Source organism: Panthera leo, chromosome C1, assembly GCF_018350215.1.
Source record: "Panthera leo isolate Ple1 chromosome C1, P.leo_Ple1_pat1.1, whole genome shotgun sequence".
NCBI lineage: Eukaryota > Metazoa > Chordata > Mammalia > Carnivora > Felidae > Panthera > Panthera leo.
The window spans coordinates 132,603,658-132,624,065 of record NC_056686.1 but is presented as its reverse complement, the minus strand read 5'-3'; positions in this window follow the sequence as shown (position 1 = coordinate 132,624,065).

Sequence of the window (20,408 nt, the reverse complement as noted above, 5' to 3'; positions counted from 1 at the left end):
CTACTGGAATTCAAAGGCAGATTTGAGCTGGTGGAAGAAAGAGCCAATGAACTTGAATATAGAACAATAAAAATTATTGAGGGTCACCTGGGTGGCTCAGTCAGTTGAGCATCCGACTTCAGCTCAGGTCATGATCTCACAACTTGTGAGTTTGAGCCCCTCGTTGGGCTCTGTGCTGACAGCTCAGAGCCTGGACCGTGCAGCCTGCTTAGGATTCTGTGTCTCCCTCTCTCTCTGCCCCTCCCCTGCTCACACTCTGCTCTCAAAAATAAACAAATATTAAAAAAATTTGTTTAAGTTATTGAGTCTGTGGAATTAACAAAAAGAAAAATAAAATGAATAAAAATTGAAAAACAACATATTACAATTTATGGGACACAGCAAAAACCGTGCTGGGGGTGGGGGGTGGGATTTATAGATGTATGCTTACAATAAAAATAGAGATCTCAAATCAGCGACCTAACTTTACAATTTAAGGGGGGAAGAAAAGAGCAAACTAAACCCAAAGCAGGGAGAACAAAGGTAATAGTAAAGATTAAAATAGAGATAAACAAAATAGAGAACAGAAGACTGAGAGAAAAAGCATAAAACCGTATGTTTATCTTTGAAATGTTGACAAACCTTTAGCCAGACAGAATAAGAAAAAAAAAAAAAAAAGAAAGAAAGAAAAAAGAATAAAAAGCTTAAATTATTAAAATCAGAAATGAAAGTGGGGGAAAGTGTCCCCTATGGAAGTAAAAGGTATTATCAGAGAGTATTACAAATAATTGTATGTCAACAAACTGAGTAACCAAGATGATACAAATTCCTAACAAGACAAAGACAGACAAAACTAAATCACAAAGCAATAGAAAATCTAAATATATCTACAACTAGCAAGGATATTGGACCAGAACAAAAAAATCTCCCAACAAAGAAAAGCCCTGGACCTGATGGCTTCACTGGTGAATTCAAAACCAAATATTTAAGATAAATTAACACCAATCCTTCTCAAGCTTTGTAAAAAAATTGCAGAGGAGCTAAAACTGCTCAAGTCGTTCTTTGAGACCAATAATATCTTGATACCAAAGCCAGACAAAGACACTCCAAGAAAATAAAACTACAGACCAATATCCTCATGAAAACTCATGCAAAAATCCTGAAAAAACATTAGAAAACTGAATTCAGTAGCATTTTAAAGGGATTGCACATCATGACCAAGTAGAATTTATTCCTGGAAAGTAAGGGTGGTCCAACATATATAGACTGATCATTGTAATATGCCATAGCAACAGAATACAGAAACAAAACAAAACAAAACTCTACAATATCTCAATTGGTGAAGAAAAAATATTTAACAAAATTGAAGGCTCTTTTATTATAAAAATGCTCAAAAAACAATGAATAGAAGGAAACTACCTTAACATAATAAAACTATACATGAGAAATACCACAGCAAACATCTTACTCATTGGTTAATGACTAAAAGATTTTCACCTCAGATCAGGAACAAGACAAGGATGTTCACTTTGTCACTTGTATTCAAAATAGTACTGGAAATTCTAACCAGAGCAATTAGGGAAGAAAAAAAAAAAGAAATGAGTGATTCAAATTAGATAGGAAGATCTAAAATGATCCCTGTGTACAGATGGTGTGATCTTATATGTAGAAAGTATCAAAGATCACATGAAATAACTATTAAAACTAATAAATGAACTCAGTAAAGTAGTAGGATACCAAGTCAACACACAAAAGTCAGTTTGCATTTCTATATAGTAGCAATGAACAAATAGAAAAAGAAATTAAGAAAAAAGATCCTATTTATAATTTCATCCAAAAAATGAAATACTTAGGAATAAATTTAACCAAGAAGGTAAAAGATTCATACAATGAAAACTATAAAATATTCCTGAGAGAAATTAAACAAGAAAAAAATAAATGGAAGCACACATCATGTCTATGGAACGTAAGACTTAATAATGTTAAGATGTCATTCATTAGTAGTCAAAGAGATTTATAAATTTAGTGCAGTGTCTTTCAAAATCCCAATGACATTTTTTTTTCCAGAAATATAAAAACCCATTCTAAAATTCATATAGAATCTCAAGGTACACCGCATAGCCAAAACAACCTTGAAAAAGAAGAACAAGGCTGGAAGACTAATAAGTCTGATTTCAGAACTACTTCAAAGCTACAATAATTAAAATGTGATCCTGGCATAAAACAGACATATCAAGCAATGAGATAAAATAGCCCAGATGTAAACTCCTATAAATGATCAAATAATTTTGACAAGGGTGTCAAGACCATTCAGTGAGGAAGGTCAGTATCTTGGTGTTGGGAAATTTGGATATCCACATGTAAATGAATAAATTTGGAGCCTCACTTAACACTATATACACTATAAACAAATATTTACTCAAAATGTATCAATGATCTCAATGAAAACTAAAACTACAAATCTCTTGAGATAACATAGAGCAAAAGTGTCATAATACTTTTGTTTAAGCTTCACAACTTTAAATTTGGCAATGATTACTTGGACATCAAAAGTATAGGCAACAAAGGAAAAAACTGAAAAACTGGACTTAATAAAAATTAAAAATTTTATATATATGCAATCCCTATCAAAATAACACCTGCATTCTTCACAGAGCTAGAACAAACAATCCCAAAATTTGTATGGAACTACAAAAGACCTCAAATAGCAAAGCAATCCTGAAAAAGAAAACCAAAGCTAGAGGCATCATAATCTCACACTTCAAGCTGTATTACAAAGCTGTAACCATCAAGACAGTATGGTACTGGCACAAAAACAGACACTCAGATCAATGGAACAGAATAGAGAACCCAGAAATGGACCCACAAATGTATAGTCAACTAATCTTTGACAAATCAGGATAGAATATCCAGTGGAATAGACAGTCTCTTCATCAAATGGTGTTGAGAAAACTGGACAGCAACAGGAAGAAAAATGAATTTAGACCACTTTCTTACACCATACACAAAAATAAACTCAAAATGGATGGAAGACCTAAATGTGAGAAAGGAAGCCATCAAAATTCTAGAGGAGAAAGCAGGCAACAACCTCTTTGACCATGGCTGCAGCAACTTCTTACTCAACACATCTCTGGAGGCAAGGGAAATAAAAGCAAAAATGAACTACTGGGACTTCATCAAAATAAAAAGCTCTGCACATCAAAGGAAACAATCAGCAAAAAGTAAAAGGTAATCGACGGAATGGGAGAAGATGTTTACAAATGACATATCAGATAAAGGGCTAGTATCCAAAATCTATAAAGAACTTATCAAACTCAACACCCAAAAAACAAATAATCCAGTGAAGAAATGGGCAAAAGACATGAATAGACACTTCTCCAAAGAAGACATACAGAGGGCTAACAGACACGTGATAAAATACTCAACATCACTCATCATCAGGGAAATGCAAATTAAAACCATACCACCCCAGTCAGAATGGCTAACATTAACAACTCAGGCAACAACAGAGGTTGGCGAGGATGTGGAAAAAGAGGACCTCTGTTGGCACTGCTGGTGGGAATGCAAACTGGTACAACTACTCTGGAAAACAGTATGGAAGTTCCTCAAAAAAATTAAAAATAGAACTACCCTACAACCCAGCAATTGCACTACTAGGTATTTATCCAAGGGATACAGGTGTGCTATTTTAAAGGGGCACATGCACCCCAATGTTTATAGCAGCACTATTGACAATAGCCAAAGTATGGAAAGAGCCCAAATGTCCATCGATGGATGAAAGGATAAAGAAGATGTGGTGTATACAAATACAATGGAGTATTACTCGGCAATCAAAAAGAATAAAATCTTGCCAACCAGGTGGATGGAACTAGAGGGTATTATGCAAAGTGAAATTAGTCAGAGAAAGACAAATATCATATGACTTCAAACATATGAGGAAAGATACAAAACAGGTGAATATAAGGTAAGGGAAGCAAAAATAATATAAATTTAAGGAGGGGGACAAAATGTAAGAGACCCTTAAATACAGAAAACTTAGGATTGCTGGAGGGGTTGTGGATGGGGGAATGGGCTAAATGGGTAAGGGGCATTAAGGAAGACACCTGTTGGGATGAACACTGGGTATTATATACATAGGGGATGAATCACTGGAAAATACGCCTGAAATCATTATTGCACTATATGCTGACTACCTTGAATATAAATTAATGAATAAAAATAAAATAAAAAGTTATATATCAAAAGACACTATTAACAGAGTAATAAAAGCAACCATAGAATGAAAAAAAATATTCAGAAATTATATATCTGATAAGAGATTAATATTCAAAATATACAGAAAACCACTAAAACTCGACAACCAAAAACAAAAAACTTGATTCCAACTGGCAAAAATGGGCAAAGGACTTGAACAGGCATTTTTCCAAACAATGTATACAAATAGCCCATTAAGCAGATGAAAAAAAAAATGTTCAGAATCACTGATGATTAGGGAAATGAAAACCAAACTACAGTGAGATACTCCCTCACATCCACTGGATTGGCTAGGAAGAAAGAAAGAAAGAAAGAAAGAAAGAAAGAAAGAAAGAAAGAAAGAAAGAAAGAAAGAAAAAGAAAGAAAGAAGAAAGAAAGAAGAAAGAAAGAAAAGGGAGAGAGAGAGAGAAAAGAAGGAAGAAAGGATGGAAGGAGAGGGAGGGAGAGAGAGGAGGAGGGGGAGGAGGGAGGGTAGAAAGGAAGAAAGGAAATAAGTGTTTGCAGGGATTTGGAGAAATTTAAACCTGTGTGAATTTTGGGTGGGTCTGTAAAATATTACAGTCACTGTGATAACAGTATGGCAGTTCCTCAAAAATTAAAAATAGAATTACCATGTATTCTAGCAACTCCACTTCTGGGTATATACCCAAAAGGGTTGAAAACAAGGTCTCAAAGATGTATTTGTATACCCATGTTCATAGCAACACTATTCATAACCCCTAAAATGTAAAAGCAACCCATTGATGGATAAATGGATAAACATGCAGTATATACATGCAGTGTAATATTACGCATCCTGAAAAGAAAGGAAATTCTGACATATGCAACAATATAATGAACCTTAAAATCATTATGTTAAATGAAATAAACTAGTCATAAAAAGCAAATAATGTACAATCCACTCATGTGAGATACCTGGAGTTGTCAAAATCAGAGGGATATAAAATAAAATGGTGGTTGTCATGTGCTAGCAGGAGGAAAGAAATGGAGAGTTACTATTTAATGGACAGTTTCCATTAGACATTAATGGCACTAGATAAAAGGCACTAGATAAAGATAAAAAGATAAAAGATAAAAAGGCACTAGAGATAGATAGTGGTGATAGTAGCATAATGTTATAAATATGTTCACTGCTACTGAATTGTAAACTTAAAAATGGTTAAGATGGTAACTTTTATATGTATCTTACCACAATACAAAAAGAATGGGAAAAGAGCACAACAGAACAAATTTCCAGGAATTTCAGTGTCAGAAAATACAATAAAACTGACCAAAATTTTTCAAAAACAAATACATCAGGGCTCAGGAAATTAAATGAAGGCAGAAAACTAATTGAGGTGTACTTATTCAGGAAAAACTGCTGAACTTTGGGTAATTACATTGAGAATATGTGGCATTCTTGCTTGCAGCTGCTCTCACTCCCCAGTTTATTCAGCAAGGTAGTTGTAACAATATGTGACAGCCCATGAAAACCACCAACTTTGCTGTTATAGAGACTCACTTGCTTTGGAGTGAAAGACAAAAGCCCATGCTGAGTATCTTTACGAACAAAAATTGTAGTCTTGGTAAGTAAATGGGGAAGTCCAGTAGCTCCATTTGCCTAACATTGTGCTTACAGTTGAAATAATCAATAGATAAGTAGGTTAGTCAGAAACTGAACAAGGGATCCTGGGAGTAAAACAAGGACTTAATAAGATGGCTAGATATCCCTGGCTATAAACTACGCATGCGTATAAGGGGGAACAAAAATGATCTAAGCAATCTATACACTGCATGACCAGAGGCTGCAAATGTGCATATGCATAGGTACAATAAAGTACAAGCTAGAGAAGATTTGAAACTGACTGAGCATTGAATGTGCTCAACAACCCATGCACAGATCCATCAATAAAGAGTGGAAGCCTTACTGGCTCAAGGTATTTATCACAGCTTCAGATCAATTATTGGCAGTTCACCAGCTTTACAACATAAAAGCAACCTAAGAATCCAGGGTTTAAAAATAAATAATGAAAAAAAAAAAAAAAAAAACAACTAGGCAGAGATCTAAAAACTAAGCGGAGATATATAGTAATCACAGGGGATGCAGATGCTACAACTTTAGTCCAGACAGGTAAGAGAAGGAGGAGGAGGAGGGGGAAGAGCAGGAAGGGGAAGAGGAGGGGGAAGAGGGGGAAGAAGAAGAAGGAGGGGTAGGAGGAGGAGGGGGGGAAGAAGAAAGGAGGAGAGAAAGAGAGAAAGAAGGAAAGAAAAAAAAAAGAAATAGGAAGGAGGGGAAAAAGAGTAAGGAAGAAAACAAAAGCAAACAGGGGGAAAAAAATTCCCTGAGAGGAGAAAAAATTCAGAATCCAGTGTTGCTACACTACAATATTTAAAATGTCATGTTTTTTTTAAATTTTTTTTTTCAACGTTTTTTATTTATTTTTGGGACAGAGAGAGACAGAGCATGAATGGGGGAGGGGCAGAGAGAGAGGGAGACACAGAATCGGAAACAGGCTCCAGGCTCCGAGCCATCAGCCCAGAGCCTGATGCAGGGCTCGAACTCACGGACCGCGCGAGATCGTGACCTCGCTGAAGTCGGACGCTTAACCGACTGCGCCACCCAGGCGCCTCAAACTAAGGACATGAAATGTCATGTTTTTAACAAAATTTATGAGATGAGCAAAGGAGATGGAAAGTATGACCCAAAGACAGAAAAAAAATTTCTTTTAAGTCATCAGTAGAAACTATTGAGGTTGAGCCCAGAGGTTGGATTTAGCATTAAAAACCTGACAAAGCTGCTATTACCAATATGTTCAAAGAACTGGAGATAACTATATTCAAAGAATTAAAAGAAATTATAATGACAATGACTAAAAAAATTAAGAATCTGAATAAACATATAAAATACTAAACAGAGACAAATGTAAAATCTAGAGCCGAAAAATGTAAAATCTAGAGCTGAAAAGTTCAATAAATGAAATTAAAAACAAAATTTACTGTAATATGTAAATAATGCATTTGAAAAGGTAGAAAAGAAAATCTGTGAATGTAATGGTAGATGGACATAAATTATCCAACTTGAAGCAAAGTGGAAAAAAAGTAGAAAAATTGAACCTGTAGGAAAGCAACACGTCATAACAGCCCCAAACTAGAAACAATCTAAGTGTCTATCATTTTGTGACTGAAAAAACATAATATTGTATATCTGTACAAACCAATACGATTCAGCAATACAAGAAATGAACCACTGATACATACATCAACATGAATGAACTTAAATGATAGCAGATTTAACTTAAATGAAATAACCAGTATTGTAGATTAATAGTTGTATGGAACTAGGGTTGTGAGAGAGGACTGACTGCAGATATGAATGATAGAACATTTTAGGATAATGGGAATTTTATAAAAGTGGATTTTTTATGTAGTTGTCACATAATCCTATAAATTTACACTTCAATTTTATACATGTAAATCATACCTCATCAAAGCTTCAGAAACAACCACATAGAAAAAGCATATAGTCTTGATTCATAGAAGATTGACAAATTTATAATTGTTTCTTGATTCAATAATTGGTGAAGTATGATGATGTTAGTTGGTGGAATTATTTTTTGGTTAATCTTAACAATGAATGAAACTCTGGCACCTAAATAGAGGATCTTGTCTCTTTGGTTAAAACTCTTCAGTGAATCCTCACTGAATGCATGTTGAATTACCAAATCTTAGTCACCTTCCAAGTTTAAATGTTCTGGCACATCATGCCTATATTCCAATCTCAAAATATGCTAGGTGCTTATTCTCTACTCAGACTGAGTTTGTATTTCAGGAGGAATGTTAAATGCTTTCCCAACTCAGTGGTCATGTGATTATTGTTTCATATTTGTTTTACTAACTCCAATTATAGATATAGATATATATATAGATAGATCCAATTATATATATATATATATATATATATATCCAACTATAGATCTATATGTATCTATAGATATGTATATATCTCTATGTAATAATCTATCTATATATATATATAATTCAGAGAATTGTGGCTCATTCTGGCACACACCAGTTTAAAGTACATCCTCTGTTACTGTGTTTGTTATGTCGGTCCTCTCTATTTCTGAAATTACACTGCAGTTTTCCTCTATTTTATTATAATAATTATTTTATATTTCTTTGTGGATGTTTCATTTCTCTTCTTCTTTCAAGACTATAAGCTTCACAGTATGGGGATCACACTTCTTTAATCAATGGTTTTCAAATTGTGATATTTAGAATCAAGTGGTCACAAAGACCTTTTCATGGGATGGAAAGTGTCAATATTCTCATCATAATTTAGAAAGGGGCACCTGGCTGGCTTAGTCAGTAAAGCAGGTGACTCTTGATGTCTAGGTCATGAGCTCAAGCCCCAAGTTGGCTATAGAATTTCATTAAAAAATAATAATAATTTAAATGTTATTTGGTTTTTCATTATGCTGATGCTTGCATTAATTGAGCAAAGCAATGGTGTGTAAAGCTGCTGGTTTCTTAGTATGAATGAAGGCAAAGTATATTCTTTACCACTTCATACATACTGGGAAAATTGCCAGATTCACTTAACAATGTCCTTGATACAGCAATACAATTATTAATTTTGTTAAATTTCATCTCTTTAATATTTTGCAGTCAAAATGTAAAGTATATATAAAGTATTTCTGCTGTATTCTGGAATATAGTAGTTTTCTTAAGGAAAAAAACTTTATGATTCTTTGAGTTTATGACTACTCTAGCCACTTTTCTTATGCAATGCCATATTTGACTGAAAGGATAGCCATCAGATAGATTATAGTTATTCATTTTATTTGGAAAAAATTTTCTAAAAAAATAATAAGTGATCTACTCACTTCAAAGAAAACAAATGATAGCATTTGTTGCCAGTAATATTATTTGAACTTTCAAGTAAAAATTAGAATTTTAAAATTTTCTATCCACCACTCTTAGTTTGATAAGCTTCCCAATTATTCAAGTTGCTCTAATATAATTATTAATATTAATAAATATAATATTGATAGTATATCAGGAAATGTGTTAGCATTTGAATATCTGCATAACTCAGAAAAACCATATTTTACAAGTGACCAATGCAAAATTCTACAAAATTATGCATGGAAAAAATAACTACTCAGAGTGCACGTTAGACAGATAGATACACTGATTGATTTTAATATAAGTGTATAAAAAGCTCATCTACATGGTATCAAATTCCACACTGTGACTACCATTAAAAAGGTACTGGGGTGCTTGGGTGGCTCAGTTGGTTAAGCGACCAACTTTGGCTCAGGGCATGATCTCACGATTTATGGGTTCAAGCCCCATGTCAGGGTCTGATGTGGAGCTTGCTTCAGATCCTCTGTCTCCATCTCTCTCTGTTCCTTCCCTGCTTGCTCACTCTCTCCCTCACTCTCAAAATTAAACATTAAAAAACTTTTTTTTAAAGTACAAGTGTCAAATTTGAGAATAGTATCAAAGCTAACCAATGCTGAGAAACACGAAGCACTAATTCCATATTTGGCAAAAGATGAAAAGTCACATCAGTAATCTAGTTTCCCATTTCAAGATCATAGACAAAAAAAAAAAAAAAAAAAAAAAAGGAAAATATAAACCCATAGCAAATAGAATAGTAAGAGCAGAAATCAGTGAAACTAAAAATAGACAACATAAAAATCAATAAAACAAGTAACTGGTTCTTTTAAAAGTTCAATAAAATTGACAAACTTCCACAAGCTTGACAAAAAAAAAAAAAAGAGAAGATAAAAATTAATGCTACAATAAAACAAAGAGCATAACTACAAAAGAGCATAACTACAAAAAACTAAAAACAAAAATCTATACTCATAAATAAGACAATTATGATGAAATTGACCAAATCCTCAAAAACCACAAAATAGGGGTGGCTGGGTGGTTCAGTCGGTTAACCATCTGACTTGATTTCAGTTCAGGTCATGATCTCATTATCATGAGATCCTGCCCCATGTCTGGTCCATGTTGGGCATGGAGCCTGCTTGTGATTCTCTCTAGCCCTCTGCTCCTGCCCAGCTTGTACTGTCTCTTGTTTTCTCTAAAATAAATAAATAAATGAAATGAAATGAAATGAAATGAAATGAAATAAAACACAAAATACCAACTCACCAATATAAAGTAGATAATTTCAGTAGCCCTTTAATGATTAGGGAAATTGAGTTAATAACAAAAAATTCCCAAACATAAATTTTCAGGCTCAGATTATATGCCTGGAGAATTCTACAAAATACTTAAAGAAGAAATAACACTTACTCTGCACACTATCTTTTTGAAAACAGAAGAGTAATAAATATTTCTAAACTTATTTTATGAAACCACTACCATTCTGATATCAAAATCAGACAAAATCAGTATAAACAGGCAAAACTACTGATCAATAGCACTTAAAGATGTGGGCATAAATTTTTTTGATTAATTTACTTTTTAAAACTTTAATTCCAATATAGTTATCACAGTGTTATATTAGTTTCAAGTATACAATATGCCAATTCAACAGTTCCATATATTATTCAGTGTTCATTTGGATAAGTGTACTCTTACTCCCCTTCACCTTTTTCACCTATCCACCCCATCCACTTTCCCACTGGTAACTATCAGTTTGTTCTCTCTAGTTAAGAGTCTGTTTTTGGTTTCTCTCTCTTTTTCTCCTTTGTTCATTTGTTTTGTTTCTTATATTCCACATATGACTGAAATCTTATGGTATTTGTCTTTCTTTGAGTGGTTTATTTGGCTTAGCATTATACTCTCTACGTCTATCCATGTTGTTACAAATGGCAAGATTTAATTCTTTTTCATGGCTGAATAATATCCCATTGTATATATGTATCACTTCTTTATCTATTCATCTATCAATGGACCCTTAGACTACTTCCAATTTGGCTATTATAAATAATTCTACTATAAACACAGGGGTGCCTATATCCCTCTGAAATAGTGTTTTTGTACTTTGGTAGTAAATACCCAGTAATACAATTACTGGATTGTAGGGTAGTTCTATTTTTAACTTTTTGAGGAATGGTCATACTGTTTTCTACAGTGGCTTCACTAGTTTGCATTCCAACAAACAATGCACAAGGGTTCCATTTTCTCCACATCCTTGCCAACATTTATTGTTTCCTATGTTTTTGATTTTAGCCATTCTGACAGATGTGAGGTGATATCTCATGATTTTTTGATGAGATTTGTATCTTTGATTTGTATTTCCCTGATTACGAGTGATGCTGAGCATCTTTTCGTGTATTTGTTGGCCATCTGTATGTCTTCTTTGGAGAAACGCCTGTTCATGTTTTCTGCCAAAATAATAATTGGATTATTTGTCTTTTGGATGTTGAATTGTATCATTTCTTTATACATTGTCAACACTAACCCTTTATCAGATATGTCATTTACAAATATATTTTGCCTTTCACTGGGTCGTTTTTTAGTTTTGTTGGCTGTTCTCTTAGCTATGCAGAAGTTTTCATTTTGATGTAGTACCAATAATTTACTTTTGCTTTTGGACACAAAAATTCTTAACACAAATATTTGCAAATATAATTCAGCAACATGTAAAAAAGAATGATATACCATAACCAAGGAGAATTTATTCCAAGGATAAAAGATAGTTCAATGTTAGAAAATCAATCAATGTACTCCACCACCTAATAGGTAAAACATTAAGAAAAAAATATCACATCAATATGATATATCATATCCCATCAACTGACAAGGAAAAAAACATGGGCCAAAGATTATAATAAACCAAGGAAAGAATATGACTGGCTAACAAGCACATAAAAAAATGCTTAGCATCATTAGTCATTAGGGAAATGCAAATTAAAACCACAATAAGATGCTACTATACATCATCAGAATGGCTAAAATTAAAAAGTCCATCAATACCAAACGTTGGTGAGGATGTGAAGAAACTCTTCTGCATTGTTGGCAGGAATGTAAAGTCTTGCAACCACTTTGGAAAATAGGCACACAGTTTCTTAAAAAGGTAAATACACATTTTCCATTTTACCCAGCAATTCCATTCCTAGGTATCTACTGAAGAGAGATGGAAACATATGTCCACATAAGACTTGCACAAGTATTCATAACAACATTACTCATTGTTCCCAGTCAAAAACTGGAAATGAACCAAATATCCATCAACTGGTGAATAGATACACAAAGTAGGGAATATCCATTCAATGGAGTATTTAGTCAGCAATAAAAGGGAATGAACCCCTGAATATGCAACAGCATGGATGAAACTCAAAGGTATTATGCTAAGTGAAAGAAACCAGCCATGAAAGACACAGATGATTCAAACTGATATGAAATTTCCAGAAAAGGAAAAACTGTAGAGATAGAAAGTGGGTCAATGGTTGCAGGAGGTGGGGAGAATGTGACTGGGTATTGATTGCAAACTACACATGGGGACTTTTGGGGGGGTGATGAAAGGATTTTAAAACTCAACTGTGAAAATGGTTGCAGAATTGTTACAAATTTAATAAAAATCCTCATACTATTCATTTAAAATGGGAAAATTATATGATATGTAAATTTTAACCCAATAAAGCTTTAAAGAACAGAAAAGAAAGAAAAATAAATAATTATGCAATCACCATATGAAACAGGACATTTACTCCAGAGAAGTGAAAACTTATGTTCACATGAAAACCTATATCTGAATGTTCATAGCAACATTTTTCACAGTGGACCAGTACTGGAAAAAAGAAAACAAAGATGCCCATTAGTAGGTAAGTGGTTACAGTGGCACATTCATATAATTCAGCAATAAATCAAAAAATAAAAAAAGATAATTCTTGATAATATGACAGCCTGAATCAACCTTTACAGCATTATGCTGAGTGAAAAAAGCCAAACCCCAAATGCATATTGTATAATTGCATTGTCATATTGTATAATTACACTTATACAACATTCTTGAAATGTCAAAATTATAGAAATAGGGAACAGGTTAATGGTTTTCAGGAATCAAAGTGGAAGTGGGGGGGGGGGTGGATGGAGAGTAGGTATAGCCATAAAAAGGACAAATGAAGGATCCTTGTGCTGTTGGAAATGTTCTATATCTTGATTGTATTAATGTCCATATCCTGGGTATGATATTGTATTATCATTTTGTCAAGTTGTTACCATCAGAGAAAAGTGGAGAAAGGATACACACACCGTTGGTATAATTTCTTCTTTATTTAAGGGTTAATACTTATTTATTATTTATTTTTTTATTTAAATCCAAGTTAGTTAACATATAGTGTAGTAATGGTTTCAGGAACAGAATTTAGTGATTCATCACTTACATATAACACCTGGCGCTCATCCCAACAAGTGCCCTCCTTAATGCCCATCACCCATTTAGCACACCCCCACCTGAAGATTGAAAGGGGATAGAAAGCCATCTATCATGCTAATGGTCATCAAAAGAAAGCCAGAGTAGCCATACTTATATCAGACAACTAGACTTTAAAACAGACTGTAACAATAGATGAAGAAAAGCATTATATCATAATTAAGGTGTCTATCCACCAAGAAGACCTAACAATCATAAATGTTTATGCCACCAACTTGGAATAATCCAAATATATAAATTAATCACAAACAAAAAGAAACTCATTGATAATAATACAATAATAGTAGGGGACTTTAACACCCCACTTACAACAATGGAAAGATCATCTAAGCAGAAAGTCAACAAGGAAACAAAGACTTTGAATGCCACACTGGACTAGATGGACTTAACAGATATATTCAGAACATTTCATCCTAAAGGAGAAGAATACACATTCTTTTCACATACACATGGAACACTCTCCAGAACAGATCACATACTAGGTCACATATCATCCCTCAACAAGTACAAAAATATCGAGATCATACCATGTGTATTTTCAGACCACAACACTATGAAATTCGAAATCAACCACAAGAAAAAAATTGGAAAGACCACAAATACTTAGAGATTAAAGAACATCTTACTAAGGAATAAATGAGTTAACCAAGATATTAAAGAGGAAATAAAAAAGTACAGGGAAGCCAATGAAAGTGGAAACATGACAGTCCAAAATTTTGGGGATGCAGCAAAGGCAGTCATAAGAGGGAGGTACATAGCAATCCAGACCTTCCTAAAGAAGTAAGAAATGTCTCAAATACACAACGTAACCTCACACCTAAAGGAGCTGGAAAATGAGCAGCAAATAAAGCCCAAAACCAGCAGAATAAGGGAAATAATAAAGATTAGAACAGAAATCAATGATATTGAAATAAAAAAAAAAAAAAAACCACACAGACCACAAAACTGGGAGCTGGTTCTTTGAAAGAATTAACAAAATTGATAACCCCCTAGCCAGATTTATCAAAAAGAAAAAAGGACCCAAATGAATAAAGTCATGAATGAAAGAGGAGAGATCACAACCAATACCACAGAACTACAAACAATAAGAGAATATTATGAGGAACTATATGCCAACAAATTGGAGAATCTGGAAAAAATGGATAAATTCCTAGAAACATATAAACTACTTTTGGCATTATTTGTCAGTATTTGGCAAAACTTTTGGCATTATTTCTTAAAACTGCATATGATTCTACAATTATCTCAAAATGAAACATTAATGTTCTCAGTTTTAATTTTGAATATATTATGTATTTGCTGCAGTAACTCACATATGAAACTCTTTGGGGTGTTCAACAATTTTTAAGAGAGTCAAGAACAAAATGCTTAAAAACTACTATTCTAGATTATTCAGCATTATAGAGCACCTCCTATTACAAGGACTAGTACAAAATGCATATTATATGTTGAATGACTATATAAGTTAAAAATGGATATATGTGGGGCACCTGGGTGGCTTAGTCGGTTAAGCGTCCAGCTTCTGCTCAGGTCATGATCTCACGGTTCATGAATTTGAGCTCCACGTCAGGCTCTGTGCTGACAGGTCAGAGCCTGGAGCCTGTTTCAGATTCTGTGTCTCCCTCTTTCTCTGCCCCAGCCCTGCTCACGCTGTCTCTCTCTGTCTCTCAAAAATAAATAAATATTAAAAAAAATGGCTATATGAATAATACTTTAGAAATGGAAAATATGTAACTAACTAGGATAATGATTAACTAGGAGAACCTGATGTTTGGCTGCTCAGATACAGAAATCTGAACTTGCTAGAATTTTAACTAATTTCAGAGTCTAGTTCTTAGGCTGGAAGTTCAGAAAGCTGATTTTATTGCTTAACCTAATGGATAAATGAAAAATGCAATGGCAGGACAACATGAATTTTAGCAACTTTCAAAATACCTTTTTTGCAATATCAAATTGCCATTAATCAGGATAGGCTCTGTTATGCTGTGGTAAAAGTAAGCTTAATATTTCAGTAACTCAACCAATAGAGGTATATTTGTCATTCATATTGGGGAAACAGACCTGTGTATACTGCACTATTTGAAAAGTTGCTAGTCTATGGCAGGAGGAAGGGATATGATAATCTATACATCATTTCTTCAAGTTCTGGTTAGTGACACACATCTCATATCACATTTCAAGATAAATCACATGACGATGCCTTACTTCGAGTCATCAGAAAACTATATCCCTACTATGTGTCCTATAAAAGAGGAACAGAAATTTGATAAACAGAACCGATATTCATCACATAGCATTCCAGATAAATTAAACTGTCAGCTATAAAATTACTGTTAAATGAAGATCAGCACAAAATAATTTGAACAGGCATCAGGGATTTTCATTAGGCAGTGACAGGACAATGGGATTATCTTTCTTTTGTGGAAGATTTAACACTGGAACACAGTGATCAATAAATAAAATATTGAAAAGTCACGTTCTCAAAATCTTGTCACTTGGAATGGCTTGGATGGAGCTAGAGTATAATGTTAAGTGAAATAAGTCAGTCAGAGAAAGACAAGTACCATGATTTCACTCATATGTGGAATTTATGAAACAAAACAAACAAGCAAAGGGAAGAAAAATAAGAGAAAGAGGCAAAGCAAGAAGCAGACTCTTAATTAAAGAAAACAATGTGATGGTTACCAGAGTGGAGGGGTTGGGGGAATGGATTAAATAGATGATGGGGATAAAGAGTGCACTTGTCATGATGAGCACAGGGTGATGTATGGAAGTGTCAAATTACAATTGTACACCCGAAACTAATATAAATACTGCATTTTAACTAATTGAAATTAAAATAAAAACTTGAATTAAAAAAGTCATATTCTTCAAACCTCCAGTGTTTAAATGCTGTCTGACTCTCTAAATTACATTGTAACAGTTAAGTCTTGAAATCCAATGATTATTAATGGAATAGAGACAAGAGACATAAGCAAACTGTTTCTCCTTCTGTTTAAGTTGATTGATGTAGTTTTCACTTCACAGAGTGATGTTTTCTGAACTATGTAGATCAGGTAATATCTATGTGGGACAGAAGGGTCATATAAGACCTTTTCTAGAATGTATTTCTCCAAAAAGCAGTCCAAATTCTGCAATCCCCTTGGATATATTTGGAAAATGGTGCATATCCTATGCCCTACTTAGTTACAATGCACATTAGGGTATTAAAAATTTCTCGAGAATTTCTACAGTAAAGAATAGTCACATAAAATGTGACATTATCTAGTTGCTGAGTTTATATTAATTCATTTTAACCCGTAAAACTTCATGAAGTAGGTGAATAATTACCCTTATTTTACAAACCCAATTGTCTTATAAAACCTATTCAACTCTAAATTCCTACTGCAGAATTCTTATTTTTCTTTAAGCATGGTTCTTTATACCTTCAGGGTTGTTTGAAATAAGATAGAGCTAAGATAGGCAGAATAAATATTAGTGTATAATATTTGAAATAGACCATAAGATCCTAAGAGACCTAACATGTATTATCTGATGGCTTAAAATAAAGCCTTTTTACTATTCCTTCCAGTCTAAATTGTCCACCAATTAATCACCACATTGGATTTTCTATGGGCAGAAAATTATTCTTTTAAGACATTTGGAAGTAAGCCAGAACTGGGAAAGGTCCTCTAGTTTATTAGTTTAGAGGATTAGGTAATTGTTGATTTGATGAAACCAGGATGTTGAATTTAAGGGATGAGGTACAAGGAGTAAGTATCAGTCACATAGGAGGAAAGTAATAGTACTCGGAACGGCAGTGAGTGATTAGGGATCTTAGATGATCCTGGGATGGGATATCAGGTATGATAAAGAAAAAAGAGGAAAGATCAGAGTGTCTGAACAATGATTCTCAAACTCTGGTATGTTTCAGAGCTATCTAGTTAAATATATTAAAGCTTGCTGCATTTCTCTCCTCTCCTTCCCAACATACTATTGAATTCAATTCCATATGTTTGGGGTAGAGCCCAGACTTCAAGATTTTTAGTGAGCTGTCTGCTTGCTAAATTTTTTGAGTTATTGTTTTCTAACTGCCAAAATATTGTCATGAAAGAAGAGTCATAGTATAAAGACTATAGAAGACAAATTTTATAACTTTGCTTTGCATCTGAGAATGGTCAAGGTAAAGTGTCTCTCTGCCCTTTGAGCTACAGAATCTTTGCTTCCAAGAAAGCAAAGAAAGAAAGAGTGCTTTTCAGGCAAATTTTCCCAGGCTTTTCTATATTCTAGTAGCCTGAAGCAATTTTCAATTCAAAGTCTCATTTTAAATGTCTTGCTTTTATTTACTTTTGATAAGAGTTATCTATCTACATGTAGTAATTTATTCAATATCAATATAAGTTTTATAACAATACTACACAACAAACAAATTCTGATTGGCAGTATACAAGTTATATTTCCAATTCTACAAATGTCAATGAATAGTCAATAAGCAAGGGAAACTGTACTGTCCTTGACAAAAAAATGTATTTAAAAAGTTTTAAAAACATAGTGTCTCAGTATCATCTTAAAATCTGAATGAATAATATATTCAGCGACTGAAATCTACTGTTTAACACATTATATCATGACTTTCCATCTAATATAAATTTGAAGAAGTACTTATAATTTATTGAATTTTTACATGTATTTTCATGTGGGCAAAATAGTTTCAACACCTCAAACATATATTCATTTGGAAAACTATTTGAGGATGCATAATATAAGTATTTGTATAGTTTAAAATGATGAAACATGTACAACATATACATAAAAAATATAACCAGATTAATTTAATCTTGGTAAATATTACTTCCAAATTATAATTGAATGACTAGGATTTCAGAGCATATATATCACTTAAAAGTGTAATTAATGGCAAATGTGTGAAAAAGCTAAGTCTTGACATTTTGCTTTTATAGGAGACAGATAATTCATTTTTAGCACAAGGATTGATTTTTAATACTCAGAAAGGATTTCATTCTCATTTCATATTTACTCCAAGGCCCAGATTTTGTGAATTTGGCTTTCTTTCTTTATAGCACCATTCTCCTGAGATCTTCCAAGAGAAGAAAGCAAATCACCAGTCAATATTTAGACTTGGGCATTCTTCTGATTAATGAAAGGGCCAGCACTTGGTTTCCTAAGGCACCTTGTGCAATTTTACAAGTTTATCCATAGCTAGACAAGCAAAATATTCATTAAGTAATTGTAACTCTGATTTTTGGCAGCCTTCACTACATTTACTTGTCAGCTCTGATACTCATATAAGCATCTCACTGCCCATTAGGTTCTTTAGTTCATCTTAATAAGCATTCTGTTCTTTCTTTTTTTTTTTTTTCCTAACAGGAGGTAAGGTATTGCAGATGGCAGCAAAGAAAAGGTGTGTATTCTGTGTTGTTAGTCCTTAGTTTGGAAAAATAGAGTAATGGAATTACAGTTTAGACTGCATTGGCGAAGCATCATTTTAATGACTGGAAGGCATATGCAGCTGATGCTGCTATAGAAATAGGTTATAACTTACCACAGACATGGAACATTTGTTTTTTCTGTGATAAACAAAGATATGATTCATCAATTGGAGACAAGCCAAAGAGAAAAAATATTCTAACAAAAGTTAGGACTATGGTGGCATATTATACTTAAGAAGATTCAATATGCTACCCCTTAACCTAAATCTATTTAAGGAGCCACCATTGCAAGCTTAATATAATTAAACAGTGTCTTATAACATTAACTACTTAGGATAACTGATCTAATAGTCTTCCATGCCTTTCTTAACTTTATAGTCCCTAAAAAATCCTCTTACAGATTCTGTTTTGTTGGTTGTTGAAAATGTAAGCAGCTAAACAACAAATCTTCCATGACAAAATCAAGTCAGTCTTTCTTCTGCTCTAACATTATTCTCCAGTGCTGATAGTGATCACTGTTTTATAAATCAATAAATAAGTTGTTTTGGGCATTCTCTATTCACCTGTATTACTACTGTAATGCTATATTTTTGCCTATAGGACCGACCTTGATTATTTGTACTTAGATCTCTTGGCCCCAATTTTTTGTTTCCAAGAACTTTTAGTGCTGTGCTTTGTACATGCATAAGATTAATCATATATAGTATTCCCCTGCATCATATTCTTCTGTGACTCTGTCCAACCCATCTGTCTTGACCTTCCTATTCCCTCTCTGTGGTACTGGTATCTGCTGCCAAGAGTCTTAACACATCTTGGTGACATTCTCTTGCCTTTTTTTTTTTTTTTTTTTTTTTTTTTTAATCATTCTTAATTCTAGCCTAGATGGTGCTATGGGCAGAATTTTTTCTCTCAAATTCATGTATCAAAGTCCTAGCCCCCAGTCCCTCAGAATGTGATTATACTTTAAGATGGGATTCTTAAAGAGGTAATTAAAGTAAAAGGTCATTAGGGTTGGCCCTAATCCAATACAAGTGATTATAAGAAGAGGAGATTAGGACACAGATAGAGAGAAAAGACCATGTAAAGACACAGGGAGGAGAAGACAGCCATCTGCAAGCCAAGGACAGAGACCTCAGAAAAATCAATCCTAATGACATTTTTATCTCAGATTTCTAGCTTCCAGAACAGTGAGTAAATAAATTTCTGTTGCTTGTGCCACCAGTCTGTGATATTTTTTTACGGTGGCCTTAGAAAACTAATACAGATGGGTTTGCCCACATATACATGGTGGACTGAGAACATACATCAATCTATGTTCTACCTCCTCCCTCCACTAAACTACCTCCTAAACATCATATTAAAG